The following is a 15,457-nucleotide window of genomic DNA, read 5'->3' as shown; positions in this document are numbered from 1 at the left end:
CATGTATTCTAACAAGGGATCATTAAAAATCTATTGCATAAGGATAGTTATTATGTGCTACCAAGATGTGATCAATCTCCACTTCAGCAGCTTTGTTTTAACATGCTGAATCCTTGCCTCTGTGTTTTGTCTGCAAATCTGTTTTCCTTTCAACTGTGATCTCCCAGGGACCTCTTCTGTTTTGGAATGCATCTCACACATTTACTATCACAACCAGAAAAGCACAAGCATTGGATTTATGATCACATCAGCACCGAATAATGTGTGCTGAAAGGTATGCAGCATGGTTGCTATTTGTCTTTGCTCCTTAATACTCCTATTCATTTAAAGCTTAACTAGACTGTGTTTTAGCTTTGTCCAGATCCCCGTTTCTTATGGTTTCCATTTACTGTCTTTGTTACCTAATCAGCTCTTGGTGGTTCATCATTTCTTCTTTGATACCCTTATTATGAATTTTTAAAAAGCCATTCTAATCCTTAATCTTACTTCCACTAATAGTGTCCAGCAAGATTAAAATTCTGCCATTAACTATACCCCTCCTCCTTTTTTGTATTTTATCACCCATGTCATTTTACAGTGCTGCACTCTTGTTTACCTGAAATGAATACTGCGAATTGGGTTTTTCACCCCATCCATTTCCAGAATTCCTTACATACCTGTGCTGCAAACATTACAACTTTCCATTGCTGGTTTTCTCTAAGTACCCACAAATTCCTCAATGTATGTTTTCTTTGTGGTAGTTCAAATCTGTGGTAAGTTTCCCCTGCTTTCCCCTATTTTATTTTGTGCCTCTTTTCTCAAATCACTTTCTCTTGTGTATCACTTTGTTTCTTATACAACAGGATTAGGGAGTCACAAATCTGTCGATATAACACATTCTCCTCTCTGTCCTGGTCCAGCTTCAGGAATATGCAGTGTGTACAAAAGCAGGAAGAGGCATCTATGGATAACTTTCTTGTTAATTTTTCAAGATACAGAAAATGATAATGTTATAGGGGTAAGTAACCATAAATCTAATGACTCTCTTCCACAGAGGTGGATCCAACAACTCCCCTGTCTGTGGTCTTTTCTGCACTGGGCTTTTTAGTCCGTTCTGGCCCCATACTGCATTGATTTCTCTCCAGAATTCTGCACACATGATCAAAATACCCTGATTTAGTCTCTAAGCTGCTTTCCAGACTTTATAACATTGTGCAAGGCAGAAGACTACATCAGCTGCAGAGTCAATTTTCTCCTGGATTTTCTGATTTTGTTCCAGCCAAGTCAAACTAGGCCTTTTTTTGAAGTGCAGAATTCTTTCTTTGGTATGAGGCCTCGCGCTGCCTTTCACCATATCCTTTATCCTCCAACCAATCCAGTTTTTTTCCTTTTAAAAAATAAACAATAACATTGTAACGTTGGCACATTAAAAAAAAACCTTGCAAGTTTCCTAAGCCTATCAGCTGCAATATGGCTAAGAAAAATTTTAAGAATGGACTAAAAAGTGTGTTGTGTGTGCTCACTAACCTCATCCCTTTTTTATTTATTTTAACAACATTGTGGCAATGTTGCAACTCTGGTGCATTAAAAATTCCAAAAAAACCCCAAAACATTGCAAGTTTCCTCAGCCTATCAACCATTGCAAGTTTCCTCAACCTCAGTGATCAATTGATGAATAGAAAGACTGCAACAGAAAAAGGGCATTTTTCTAGTGCAGAAAAATAATCAGACACCACTTTGATTTTTCAAAGGAGGAATTACAGAGGATCAAGGAGGATCTGATCCTTATGGACTGAATACCCAGAAACCCCAGTGTAAGTGTGCATATGGAAAACAGCCGTGTTAGAGAATACTTAGGCCCTTCCTAAGATGTTACTTTTCTACACAGGCAAGTAATCATTTAATGTGCTCCCTGCAGTCAGTCACACAGCAGCTGTGGGAACTGATTCAAAAAGGGGGGGAGCCCAAACAAGCTCAGAACAGCACCATGGGGGTAGGGAGGGGTTGTGCCTCTCCCCTCATGCGGTTTTCTCACATGAAAACTGCACGTGGGGGGAGTTATTTTTTCAGATCTGCTGTTCTACATGGAGAATCTGAACACATGGAGCAGCAAAATCAGTGTAATAACTCCCTCTGCACATGGTTTTTGCACAAAAAACCTGTGAGGCAGCGAGGCAAGAGCCCTTCCTATAATTGCAGCACCATTCTGAGCCCTTTATGGCTCTCCCTGCTGTGTGACTGCAGGGAGCATGTTAAAACAAGTGCATGCCCATGCAGAAAAGTAACTCTAGCTAGGCTCTAAGTTGTATGGCGTTACTGGATGCAAATTAGCAGAAGGCACTCCTTAGGTCCAATCCTATACTTTGTACAGGAACATAAAATTTTAAACATCCTTAATGCCTGGATTTTGGACAGGCCTGGCTCGTCACATTGGATCCTGGTCCCCGAAGGCCTAACATACTGAGGCATTTTAAACATGTACACTTACAGATATACCTAAGCATCATGCCCATCCAGTTGGACCCAAGGATCTCACTGAATGTTTATATACTATCTCTTAGCATATATAAGGGTAAATCATCACCTCTGTTGTTGCCTTCACTACCATTCTTCCCTCCACCCACTATGAGATGCCCAAAGGGAGAAAACAGCTTGCTGCATGCCATGCATCTGTTCCCTCCTTTCTTCATCTCTGTACCTTCTCTCCTTCTCAGCATAACTCTGCCAAGTGATGGGGGAGGGGAGTCTGCAGTAAAGATGGGGCATGAACCAGAAAAAAACCAAACCATGTGGTTCATGGTTTGTCAAATTTCATGGACCACAAACTTTCACAAACCTGCCCCTGGTTTGCGAACCAGTTCATTTGGTTCATGAAAATGTCACATCCAGGGCAGAAAATCATCACTTCTGGGCCAGCAGAAGTTCACTTCTGAGTCAGCAGAAGGCCTGCAGGAAGTCCATCCCCTGTTGCCTAGGAAACTGATTGATTGGCACCAGGCTGTCTTCAGTGACGAACCAAAAAATGAACCAAACGAACCAGCCTAAAGTTCATGGCGGTTCGTCAGAAATGGGATCTGACAAACTGCTGGTTCATGAACCATGAACTGGCCTGGTTCGTGCTTAATTTTGGTTCGTATTTTGGTTTGTGCCCATCTCTAGTCTGGAGTCTTCACTGGAAGCTGAGCAGGAAAGGGAACAAGGACATACTTGGTGAAGACAACAGCAGTGGCAACACTTTCTCCTCTCATCTGCCAGGTGATGGCTTATACATGTTTTAATGGTGATGACAGGTCTAGGTCTATCTAGACAGACATGAACTTCACGTGTACTTATTAGACACTAACAAGTCTAATAGCCCCTAAACAGGGGGCTGTATAGTGCCTTATCCAGACAAAAGTCAAAGAAGTCAGGAAAAATTAGCTTCAAGTCAAGATCCAGAATGAATTCCTATAGATAGGGATGCACTTTTCTGTGCGGAATGTAAAGTGAAGAATATTGTATAGAATGTCATTTTGAAGGATTTTTAAAACTTGTTTTCATCAGTTATGGCTGTAGCAAATTTTGCTGAATGAATATGTGCTAATTGCTGAATATATGTTGAAAGGTCAGAAACTAAAGGAGAGCGGAGATTCTAGTAGTCCCATGAGTAAAATATATGTTTCCTGCATGCGTCTCTGTCCTCCTTGTCCTTCCCTTCTTCTCCACAGATCTTGGCAGAATATTCAAAATACATATCAAGCTACTCTATGCAAATTAGGATATTCACTGTATATCTAGAATTTATGGGGGGGATATACTTACCTAAACAACCACTGGTAGGCACACAGAATGGAGTTTTTACAGAGTTGTCTAAAATTCACTGCAGTCTATTCCTCTTTTACTGTATAGCATAAGTTATAGTTTATTTATTTATTATTTGTATAAAATATTTGTATGTTACCAAATCAAATTTATTATTACGGTCCTAGACCAGCAAAAGAATTACAGGAATGATCAATGTTACAGAGATAAACTAGAGAATTCCGATTAAAAGATACCTCAATAACATAATAGATTACATTGCCTTAAAATATTGAAAATATTGAAAATATTTAAAAATGCTTAAAATTTAAATTTCAGCATATCATAAAAAACCAGGTACCATAAAACCATAGGACAAAACTGTCTTTAGTTGGTAGTAAACGAACTCCTGTTCTTTATTGCCATCCAACCAAACTTAGCAACCTTATGTGTTATGTCCTGGGATCTATCCGAGAGCATTTTTTAAAGTAGAAAAGCTCTTTGTCTACCTGGATGGGCAGAAAGTATAGGCCTTATATAAACTTCTCGAAGTTGCATATGTATTTTGCAGTTGAAGATGACATGCTCTAGCGATTCTATTTTCCCATCACCACAGGGACACAGGTGTTCTTCCAGTGGCGTTCTTTTGTATCTGCCTTCCAGTACAGCTGATGGGAGAGCGTCCCAACGCATTAACGTAAAGGTTCTCCTGTGTTCGTGATTGGCAAGGTTGAAAAGATAAGGCATTGGGGTTAGCCTAACCATGGGGTCAGGATCAAACAGTAACACCTTGAATCTGTTTAAGTCGTGTTGTCTCTCGACCTCTATTATTCTCTGCTTAATGGCATTTTTGGCTTGATTATAACTCATACTGAGCAATAAATGCTGTGATAAGCCATAGGAGGCTAGTTTACTATCTATCTTGCTGGCCCAAGATGGTGTACAATGATCAGTTAGCATTAAATTTACAAGTCCTTTAGGGAAAAAAGTTAACTTTAACCAATGAAGAATTGCTGCAATCCATAATCTGGCCTCTACTGTTATCAGGCTTGCGTCCAGTCGGATTGCAGCATTTGTAGTACAAGGGAGGACCTGAAAAATACCTCTCAGAAATTTTGATTGTGTTATTTCCATCGGGGTACAGTTTAATTTAATACTAAGCAGAGCTCCATACGTTAATTGGGCGAATGATTTTGCAGATAATAACCTGAGCGCAGCTGTCAGGCATCTGCCTCCCTTGGTCCAAAAGGATTTTTGAATTGCTCCAGCAGACTTTTGAGCACTCAAGGCAACATGGGCAATATGTGCGTTGCTTGACCCAGTCGCTTGGAAGACCACACCCAGATACTTAAAGCATCGTACTTGCTCTATGTGGACTGAGTTCAGGTTCCATGAATAAGTTCTGGGTCTCTGGGCAAAGACCATTATCTTTGTTTTAGCATAGTTGAGCTCTAGAGTGTTATCCCAGCAATACTGCATAAGTGAGCGCAAAGCTCTCCTCAGACCTATAGGAGTCCTGGAGAGTATGACTGCGTCATCAGCATACAGAAGCACAGGAATATGCCTGTTCCCAAACTTTCGGGAGATGGAAGTCTGGCTTGTTTAAATAGGATACCATATCATTAATATATAAATTGAACAGAAGGGTGGCTAGTATACATCCCTGTCTGACTCCCTGCCCTACTTCTATTGAATCTGACAGGTGGCCTTGGGGACTGTATCATACTCGTATTGTATTATTTTCGTGTAGGGCCTGAATCAGAAATAATAAGCATCTATCGATTGTTGTAGTTTCTAATTTATCCTACAGAGTGGTTCTAGAAATTGAGTCAAACTCTGATTTTAAGTCAATGAAAGCTGCATATAATGATGCTGTTGAATTGGAGATTTTGTGATCAGGTGGTCTAAGAACACACATTGATTTAGTGTTGAGTGCCCCTCCCTAAACCCAGCTTGTTCATCAGCTAGGCAGCCCCCTTCCTCAATCCAGTCCCTAAGTTTCCATTGGAGATGTTTTGCATATAACTTACTTATAGAGCTTAAAAGGCTAATAGGTCTGTAATTAGAGGGGTCATCTTTACTGCCTTTTTTATGAATAGGAATGATGACGGCAGCCCCCCAATCCCTTGGGATTCTTCCAGTATTGTCTATTATTGAGAATAGTTCCGTCAAGAAAGGAACCCACCAGCCAATATTTTGTTTTATTAGCTCAGGGGGGATCAAATCAATGCCAGGTGATTTACCAGGCTTTAAAGATTCAATAAGATGCTTCACTTCTGTGGAATTCACTGGCTGCCATTTTGGAAGGGTGCTAAGATCTACTGTCTGATGATAATTTCCTGCCAGGTTTCTATACAGCTCTTTGTAGTGTTTTTCCCATAATTCTGGCACTATTATGGTGTCTGTCATCTTATGAGCACCACCTGAGTGTTGTGCAATTAATCTCCAGAATAGGGTAGAATTGTTGTTCTTTGTCGCCTGATTTAATTGTTCCCATGTGAGAACAACCGCCTCTTGCTTTTTCCTTTGGAGGAGTTGTTTATACTGTGATTTTTGAGTTTTTAACTCCTCCAAGGTTACCGTCCCTGGTTCATACCTATATCTAAAATAGCTAGCACTGAGAGAGTTTTTTTACTTTTCTACATTCATCATCAAACCAGGATTTATTAGGTCTCTGGTTTACCCTTGTGTTCCTGGTGTTTGAGCCCTTCAGGATTTTTTGAAATTCCTCAAGCAGAGAATCGTATTCTCCAAAGCAGGAATCAGGATCCCCTGAGTTATAAAATCTTTGTAACTTGGGGTTAAGTCTCCCTGAGCTCAGGAGTTTAGATACATTCCTACTTAGGTTGGTGTTCCATCTAATCCGGCAGAATCTCTCACCTTGAACTGGTTTGCTTTCCCCTTGTGCCCCTACATCTGCATTATGTATTGGAACAGCTAACTTCACATTAAGTGGTAAGTGATCACTGTCACAGTAAGGATCAGTCTCAAAGGTTTCGGTAAATTGTACAAGGTTGTCTGAAACCATAATATAATCAATTGTACTCATTCTATCTCCTGACCAATACGCATATTCGCCAGGGTAATAATTCAAAATAGAACCATTCAATATGCATAAGTTGTTTTGAAATGCCATTTGTGTCAGGAGAAATCCTGAATAGTTGGCTTTAGGGACTTTTGAAGAACGAGCATATGGTAAAGTTTGAATAGAAATGCTAGGAGGACAAGTCTTAAGCTGGGAATAGGGGTGTGCAAAGGCACACTGTTTCGGGATTCTTGTTTCGGGTATACCCGAAATGAGAATCTGTTTCGGCAACAGCTAAATCCGAAAGAGCAAGCCGTTTCGGGTTTAGCAATTCGGGTATCATTTCGGGTTGTTTTGGGTTTCTTTTCAATGGGAAAATGCCTCCGTCTTCCCAGACGCCTGGGGGAGGCATTTTCCCACAAAATCAAGCCAAAATTTGTGGGGACCTTCCTCTAACGCCTCTCTAACAACCTCCCAAGTTTCAGACCGATTGGACTTTGGGGGGCCATGTTATGGCCCCCCAAACCAGGTCCCCCATCCTCGCCTAAAAAAGGGAAATGTGAACGTATTTTTAGCTTGCTGCTGCTAATCTTCATTATTTCCTATGGGGAAAAAATGAAGAGGCAGGCTTGTCTTGCCAGGGGTGGCATTTTGCATGCAAAATGCCCCCCAACCCTCTGGGGCCCTTCTCCCACCTCTACTCCCACTCCCCACCAAGGCTCAGCCTGCTGCCACTTGGGGGGGCATTTCATGGCCTCCCCAAGTAGGTGCTCTCAGCCCCCAAAGTCCACCCCCCACAGCCCCACACAAACCCAATTCCCCCCCAGCAGCCACACACAGACTCAAATCCTGATTCCCCACATTAGCCCCTCACAGACCCAAATCCACCCCCAGCAGCCCCACACCCATAACCCCATGAACAGCCTGGCAAAGGCCCACCCTCCCCCTTTGTTCCCTATGCTGGGAACTTCTAAACTTTCTTTCCCAGGGCAATTCCGCACAGCCCAGGGGTGCCACAATGGTGGGCAAACTTCTGAGTGCCAACTTGTCCCTGGGAAAGAGCACCTGACCTGACACACAGACAACCACCCCCTGACACCCCCACCACCTACAGAGAAGCCTGGCCAGCCTGCCGTACTGTTTCCTATGATGGGAACCAACTGCACATCAAAGAATAAAACACAAACGACACAAAAAATTTTAAAAAAATTATTTTCTCACTTTCAAAGTACAAGTAGGCAAATCATTATGACATATTATACCAGCAGTCCCCCACACAGAAAAATAACATGACTCACTTAACATCAGAGAATCACAAAAACACAATTCCTGTCAAAAACACTTTATTTCTTGAACAGCTTTAGGTTACACAGCAGGGGGGCACACCAAAGGGTATGCCAGAAGTATCTTACACAAAAATAACACAACTCACTTCACATTAAAGAATCACCCAAAAACACAATTGCTTTCAAAAACACTTTATTTCTGTAACTGTTTTAGGTTACACAGTAGGAGGGCACAACAGGGCATGAAAGCAGTGTACTACACAAAATAATACAGCCCACTTCACCTTTTTTGACAGCAATTGTGTTTGAGCGATTCTCTGATGTGAAGTGAGTTGTGTTATTTTTGTGTAGTAGACTGCTTTTACTCCCTGTTGTGCCTTCCTACTGTGTAACCTAAAGCAGTTAAAGAAATAAAGTGCTTTTCACAGCATTTTTTTGGGGTGATTCTTTAATGTGAAGTGAGTTGTGTTATTTTTGTGTGAGATACTGCTGCCATGCCCTTTGGTGTGCCCCCCTGCTGTGTAACCTAAAGCTGTTCAAGAAATAAAGTGTTTTTGACAGGAATTGTGTTTTTGTGATTCTCTGATGTTAAGTGATTTGTGTTATTTTTGTGAGGTGGAATGCTGGAATGCCCTTTGGTGTGCCCCCCTGCTGTGTAACATAAAGCTGTTCAAGAAATAAAGTGTTTTTGACAGGAATTGTGCTTTTGTGATTCTCTCATCTTAAGTGAGTCATGTTATTTTTCTGTGGGGGGACTGCTGGTGTAATGTGTCATAATGCTTTGCCTACTTGTACTTTGAAAGTGAGAAATGTTTTTTAAAAAACATTGTGTTGTTCATGTTTTATTCTTTGTTGTCCACTTGGTTCCCATCATAGAGAACAATGGGGCTGGCTGGCCAGCCATCTCTGTAGGTGGTGGGGGAATTTGAGGGAGGGTGTCTGTGGTCCAGGTGCTCTTTCACAGGGACAAGCAGACACTCAGAAGTGTGTCCACCATTGTGGCATCCCTGGGCTGTGCACATTTGCTCTGGAAAACAGAGTGTTATAGTTCACAGCATAGGAAACAAAGGGAGAAGGCTGGCCAGCCTGTTCCTGGGATTGTGTGGGGCTGCTGGGGCTGGATTTGAGCCTGTGAGGAGCTACTGTGGGGATTTGGATCTGTGTGTGGCAGCTGGGGGAGAATTGGGTATGTGTGGGGCTGTAGGGGGTGGACTTTGGGGGCTGAGAGCACCTACTTTGGGAGGCCATGAAATGCCCCCCCCCAAGTGGGAGCAGGCTGAGCCTTGGGGCTGAGCCTTGGTGGGGGGTGGGAGGAAAGGTAGGAGAAGGGCCCCTGAGGGTTGGAGGCATTTTGCATGCAAAATGCCACCCCTGGCAAGATAAGCCTCTGTTATTTCCCAGCTGGAAATAGTGGAGAAAGGGGAGGAAGAGCACCTACTTTGGGAGGCCCCCCAAGTGGGAGCAGGCTGAGCCTTGGTGGGGGGTGGGAGGAAAGGTAGGAGAAGGGCCCCTGAGGGTTGGGGGCATTTTGCATGCAAAATGCCCCCCCCCTAGAAAGACAAGCCTGCCTCTTCATTTTCCCCCCATAGGAAACATGGAGATCAGCAGCAGCATCCACAACGTAAGAGATCAGCAGCAGCAAGCAAATACCTTTCCCTTTTAGGCGAGGATAGGGGACCTGTTTTGGGGGGCCATAACTTGGCCCCCCAAAGTCCAATCTTTCTGAAACTTGGGGGGTTGTTATAGGGGAGTTATAGGAAGGTTCCCACCAAGTTTGGCTTGATTTGGTGGGAAAATGCCTCCCCCAGGCTTCCGAGAAGCTTGGGGGACGCTTTTCCCCATTGAAATGCATTACTAAAACAAGCTGAAATACCGAAACGTTTCGGAAATCGCTGTTTTGGATTACCCGAAATGTTTCGGGTTTTCTGAAACATTTCGGGAAAACCCGAAACAACCCGAAACAGGTTGTTTCGGGCTTTTCCGGGTATCATATACCCGAATTGCACACCCCTAGCTGGGAATATAGGCTAGTATCGTCCACCCCTCTCCGGGCATTAAAGTCTCCACCCACTAACAGCTGTGCAGTAGGATATATTGAAGATAACTGACCAATGTATGTTTCTAGGCCTGCCCAGAGTTTTTTTGTTTGTTCTTTTACTTGCGCTGGGGGCAGATAAACATTAATAATTATAAAGGAGCAATATTGCAGATGAAAAGCCACAGCCATAGCATTTGAGTTAAATGAGGGGAGCGTGGCAATTTCCCCATTGAGGGTGCTAGAGATCATAATGGATAAACCTCCTTTTGCTCTCCCATGTAGTGAAGGCTGAGCTGCTAAGGCAAAAATTTGGTAGCCATTCAGAGCTGGAGACTCAAGACACCACGTCTCCTGAAATAGTATTATGTCAAAGTTAGAAACATTTGTATGTTACCTTTCTACCTAAAATAGAGACCCTAAGGCAGTGAACATTAAAACACTAACAAACAATTTAAAACAACATTTAAAACAATTTAAATTTAAAACAGTATTTAAAGTAGTATTAAAATCAATTCAATAAACATGCACACAACACACAACAAAAATGACTTCCGGTTTGGGATTCATGGAGGTCTAACGCAGCTCAAAGAGCTGGGCTGTCCGTGCCGTTGTTTGTGGAGGCTGGAGGGGCGCCAACTGCCCGCAGCCCCCTGTTCCCAGGCGGGGAACAGGCAAGCACGCTCAAGAACCTGAGGGCGCGTTGATCTCGGGTGTGAGGGGGGTTCTACGGAACGAGCCCCCTTCCACCCTTGAGGTCCCACCCGAAGAAAGGTTTGCTAAAATCTGTGCAGCGGCTCTGGAGTCAGTTTCTGACATAAGACCTACATGCCCAAGCGTCAGTAAACCAAGAAGGGAATTGGAATTGATCGGATGATTGAAGCAGCAATTACAACCCAAGAGAAACGTCTAAGAAGGTAAAGATTGCTATCTCTCAATACGGGACAGATTATAAAAAAGAGTAAAGAGATAAAGACGATTTAAAAACTGCAAGGGACTTGTTACATATAGGAGAGAACTCCGGCAAGTTAAATTTAAAAAAAGTGACATTATAAAGAGAAATAAACGCGAAAAATTGATTATTGTTTACATACCTGCGGCTAAGAGGAGATAACAAACTGTGAGAAAGTTTTAACATCGCGAGAGCTGCCGTGAAGAAAGGAGGAACAGGAAGTGCGTCAAAATCATAGAGAGATTGGCGAGAAGCGGTTTGTTAAAAGCGGAAGTAGAAAGTCACCATCTTGAAGAAGGGCAATGCTGTGGCTTCAAAGAAAACGGAAGTAGGCCATCTTTGAGGAGGGTAAGGGCGATTACTTCAATATAAAACCATAGAGAAAGGACGCCCGACATTTTGGACCGCGAAAGCATTAACTTTAAAAAAATAAGCTGAATCAGGACATTTAAAATTAACAGAAAGGAGCAAATTAGTGCCATGGATTTGAGGAAAAGAGCGGACTCATGGGAGCGAAGTAGATCTAGCCCCACAATGTCAAAGAAGGAATGGCAAACCGCACTGGAGAACTTGGACAAAAAAGTTTCAGAAGGAAACAAAGAGCTTAAAGAAATGATGCAAGAGAACTTCAAAGACTTTAAAGAGGCACTCAAATCGGAGATGGCAGAACTCACAAAGAAAATTGATCAAGTACAGAATGAACTGCAAGCTACACAGCAGAGAGTAAATGTAGTAAAGAATACAGTTGACACCTTAGTAGACGTGCAGAGAACAGAGATGAGAGGAATGAAGGGAAGAATGGCCGTAGCTGAATGGAAATGGAAAACCACTTAGACAACTTAGAACTTAACTTAGAATTCGCGGAATTCCGGAGATTACAGAAAAATCAGCCCAAGAACAGATTTCAGAAATTTTGGCAGGTTACCTGGGAAGAGAGGAAGAGGAGATTGCAGCTCTCCTGGACGTGGCATACAGAATTAATTCAAAATTTGCAGCACAGAGGAAGTTACCAAGAGATATGATTGGGCGATTTACGACTAGAAATATAAGAGAGACAATTGTAAGCAAACAATTCCAAGAACCACTAGAAGTCGATGGGAAGGTGGTGAGAATCATGAAAGAATTGCCCAGATCGGTGTTGGTGGAGCGGAAAAAATACAGAGAGCTGGTCCAAATGTTAAAGGACTTGAAAATCAGATATAGATGGGAAATACCAGAAGGACTGGCATTCGAATTTGGTGGAACAAGGAGGAACATTAGATCTGGCCATGAAATGGAAGTTTTTATTAGGGATAATGAAAAGGACTTACCAAAAAGTACAAGAATGTGACCATGGAGTGTAAAATTATATCTTGGAATGTAAATGGACTAAATTCACCTTGTAAACGTAAGGCTACTCTCCATTGGCTTCTAAAACAAAAATGTAATATAGTATGCTTGCAAGAGACACATATTAGAAAACAGGACTTAAAGTATTTAAAATTGACAAAATTGGGAAATGAATTTGCAGCTGCCTCCAAAAAGCAGAAGAGAGGAGTTGCATTGTACATAAAGGAGGAGCGACAGCCAAAACTAGTTGTAAGCGATGTAGAAGCCAGATATCTAGCGGTGGAAATAACTTGGAACTCAAAAAAGATTTTGGTGATTGGAATCTATGCACCGAATGGCACAAAAGAAAACTTTTTTAAGGATTTGCAAGGACAATTAGATGAGTTGACTTATGACCAAATAATTTTGGCGGGTGACTTTAACGGAGTTACAAGCTTGGAAGAAGACAAGAAATCTAAAATTGCACAGAAAAAAAGGGGACTCTTGCCAAAGTCATTTTTTGCGATCAAGGAGCAGGAATGTCTGGAAGATGTATGGAAGAGACAAAATCCTAAAAATAGACAATATACTTTTTATTCTGCAAGACATTTTACATTATCAAGAATTGATATGATCTGGGCTTCCAAAGAATTGACGTTGTGGACTAGAGATGTGGAGATTATGCCTAAGGTAAGCTCAGATCATAACCCAATTATGTGGAGATTCGGAAAAAATATTTTAAAAAGAGGATGGAGGATAAATGAAGACTTGCTGCAGATAGAAGACAATATGGCGTTGCTGCGAAAGGAGACAAAGTTCTTTATACAATACAATATAAATAAGGATGTGTCAACTCACAAGGTATGGGACACTTATAAAGCGGTAATTAGAGGAATACTGATGGATTTAAACGGAAGAGATAGAAGGAGAAAAGAAGAAAAAAGAAAGGAAATAATGGAAAAAATTAAAGCCAAAGAGATGCAACTTAAGAAAAGACCAGGGAAGAAGCGAATATATCAAGATATATTGGAGCAATTGACGGCAATGAACAACAAAGAATTGGAGTGGAGTTTGAAAAAAATGAACCAAAAAACATTTGAAGGTGCAAATAAACCTGGCAAATACTTAGCTTGGCAATTGAAAAAGAAAAAAGAAGAAAACTATAATTAAAATCCGAGAGGAAGATAGAATATTATTGGACCAAACAGCCATCAGCAAAGCCTTCTATAAATTTTATGCAAAACTATACCAGAAAAAAGACGTGAACAGGGTTTCAATAGAGGAATACTTAGAGAAAATGAAACTACCAACGATGTCAGAGGAATGGAAAGAAAAATTAAACAGAGAAGAGACAGAGGAAGAAATAAAAGAGGCCATCCAATCAACGAAATTGGGGGACGCACCGGGACCGGATGGACTAACAGCAAAGTTCTATAAAGTGATGGCTAACGAATTGGCACCTTTTCTGAGAGAGGTAATGAATGAAGCTATGCAAGGCCAAAACAATCCTGATTCATGGAACGAAGCTAATATATCACTGATTCCGAAAGATGGACTGGACTTGACTAATGTTAAAAATTATAGGCCAATTTCGTTATTGAACAATGACTATAAAATATTTGCAAAAGTTTTGGCAGAAAAAATAAAAGGATGGCTGATGGAATTCAATGCAGAGGAACAGGCAGGATTTTTACCTAACAGACAAATCAAAGACAATTTAAGGACAGTAATAAACGCTATTGAATATTATGACAAGCATTGTGACAGGGAAGTTGGTTTCTTTTTCGTGGACGCAGAAAAAGCATTTGACAATCTGAACTGGGATTTTATGTTTGCCACTATGGAAAAGCTGCAAATGGGAGAAAGGTTCATACAAGCGGTCAGAGAAATTTACAGAGACCAAAGTGCAGCGATTGTAGTGAATGAGGACTTAACTAAAAAATTGAAAATAGGCAAAGGAACAAGACAGGGTTGCCCTCTGTCTCCATTGTTGTTTATTCTGGTTTTGGAAATATTGATGGTTCAAATACGAGAGGATGATACAATCAGAGGTATAAAAATAAAGGAATTTTCCTACAAGGTCAGAGCATTTGCAGATGACATAATGTTAATAGTAGAAGATCCAATTGAAAACATGCCAAAGGTAATAGAGAAAATAAAGCAGTTTGGAGATCTAGCTGGATTTTATGTGAATAAAAAGAAGTCAAAAATACTATGTAAGAATATGACTAAACAAAAGCAGCAAGAACTAATGGAGATAATGGACTGTGAGGTAACTAACAAAGTAAAATATCTTGGTATTGAACTGACTGCGAAAAACATAGATCTATTTAAAAACAACTATGAGAAATTGTGGATACAAATAGACAGAGACTTGATAAAATGGAATAAATTGAATTTATCATGGTTGGGAAGAATAGCAGCAGTAAAGATGAATGTTTTACCACGAGTGATGTTCTTGCTGCAAACAATTCCAATTATTCGAGACTCAAAACAGTTTGATAAATGGCAAAGGAAAATTTCAGACTTTGTGTGGGCAGGCAAGAAACCACGCGTGAAAATGAAAGTATTACAGGATGCGAAGGAAAGAGGTGGCTTGCAGCTGCCCAATATAAGACTATATTATGAAGCAATATGCCTGGTATGGTTAAAAGATTGGATAACGTTAAAAAATCGTAAATTGCTGGCCTTGGAGGGACATAAAAAATATTTGGATGGCATGCATACATGTGGTATGATAAAGTAAAAGCGGACTCGATGTTTTTGCACCATTATATTTGGAGAAGCCTCTTCACAGTCTGGAAAAAATATAAGGTTTATATGGAAGATGGAATTCCTTCATGGGTGGCTCCGTATGAAGTAATAGATCCAAGAACTGTCGACAATGAGCAGCAACATCTAACCTACAAGGAGATAACACAAGTACAACATTCAATGCTAAGAATAAAAACAGAAGAAGAGTTGTCTCCTTGTTATGGATGGTTCCAATATAGACAGATCAGAGATCTTTATAACTCAGACTGCTTAAAAGGAGGTATAAGAATGGAAAATTCTGAACTAGAAGAAGTGATGCTACAAGAAGGCAAGAAAGA

This window comes from Eublepharis macularius, chromosome 4 (genome assembly GCF_028583425.1).
Source record: "Eublepharis macularius isolate TG4126 chromosome 4, MPM_Emac_v1.0, whole genome shotgun sequence".
Taxonomy (NCBI): Eukaryota; Metazoa; Chordata; class Lepidosauria; order Squamata; family Eublepharidae; genus Eublepharis; species Eublepharis macularius.
The sequence above is the reverse complement of the archived record's forward strand: the minus strand, read 5'-3'. Positions refer to the sequence as shown.